The sequence below is a fragment of the Mercurialis annua genome, linkage group LG6 (assembly GCF_937616625.2).
Source record: "Mercurialis annua linkage group LG6, ddMerAnnu1.2, whole genome shotgun sequence".
Taxonomy (NCBI): domain Eukaryota; kingdom Viridiplantae; phylum Streptophyta; class Magnoliopsida; order Malpighiales; family Euphorbiaceae; genus Mercurialis; species Mercurialis annua.
This window is the reverse complement of record NC_065575.1, coordinates 11,855,006-11,856,635: the sequence shown is the minus strand read 5'-3', so window position 1 is coordinate 11,856,635 and position 1,630 is coordinate 11,855,006.

Below are 1,630 nucleotides of genomic sequence, written 5' to 3'. Positions count from 1 at the left end.
ATTACTTACTGAATTACCTTCACCATTATATGCAGTTAAAGTTGTAAATATTAGTAAATCAATTTATTTAAGTATTATTAAGACATAATGCCTCATAAGCTCCCGATCTTTTAGCTTTTTTTCAATTCTATCCTGACGTTAAAAACTGGTCAATTTATCCTATTTCATATTTTTTCGTTTCAATTGTTTCCGAATTTTTTAAATTTTTCAATTTTTTTATTTAAATGATGAAATTATTTAATTAACTCAGTTTAAAGATAAATAAAATTTATTTTCATTCAAAAAAGTACAAATAAGTCTTTTATTTTTAAAAACTAACTAAAACCATAATCAGATTAAAACTAATTTAAACTTTTAATTAATGTAACTAAATCTAAATAAATTTTCAACATATACAATTAATATATGTTAGACATGAAGAATTTTTTTAATTTTATCCAAACGAAAAAAAACGTCAATTTTATATTTCAGGTAGAATTGAAACATAAAATTGCAAAATAGGGTAAAATTGACCAATTTTTATCGTCAGGGTATGATTGAAAATGGGCTAAAAAGTCGGGGTTTTTTAGGCATTATCCTATTATTAAACCTGTTAAAACTCTATAAAACAATAAAACATGAATTAAAAAACAATAAAACATTTTAAAGCAAAGAATTAATTTTTATATAGGGGAGTACAAAAGATTAGGCAAATAATGTACTATTTGATCTCACAGTAAAAAAAGTTGGTGGCTTTACGCAAGTTTCTGGATGGTCAAACAAAGCAATAAAATTGAGTCAACGAGTTAAAGGAGCAGTCTAAAACATCGGCGAGGAGTTGTGTGTGGCGCACGTGGTAGTAAACAACACCCATATTGTCATGTGTAACAAAATGGGGTCCACTAGGACCAACTTGCACTTTCTTTTTATAAGTATTAAAATTAGAGAAAAAATAAGGGGAAAGGTACTGGTAATAAAAAGTGTATGTGCCACGTGTTGAATAGATGTGAGAAGATACACGTGGCGAAATGGGTGAGGGTGACCACTTCGCAGTGGATTGAAAATGACCTTTCAATGTTTCCTAAGGTCATATTGTGGAGTTTCTTTCCTGTGTAGTTTCCACAGACAGACACCGCATCACAATACAATTTTTTTTTTTTTTTTTTTTGAAAAGAAGAGCTGGCTAAGGCCAGGGACACTAAGGCCATCTGTTTTTCAAAAAATTATTCCATAAAAATAAAAAATAGAATTTGATGTTTAATTATAATATTTTTTAATTTAAAAAATTAAAAAATGATTTTTATACTATTTCATATTATAACTAATAGTTGGAAAACATCTAAAAGATGTCTTCTATTTTTCTTTTATTGAAACCAAAAAATGTCGATTGGTATATTTTCTTAAAAAATACATTTTAAATCATATACTAAATATATTTATATAATTTATTATTAATATAATTAATTAATTGATTATATTAAATTTAATTTTAATATATTTTTAATTTTTGAACCGGGTGCAACAGAAAATTTTTCGATTCAAAACAGTCCAGAACAATTCAAGAGGTAGTTTAGAGCTAGTTCGAGTGTTTTTTAAACTGTGAATTGCACAATTATAAGTTGTGTCCATTTTTTACATGCAACTGCTTGCC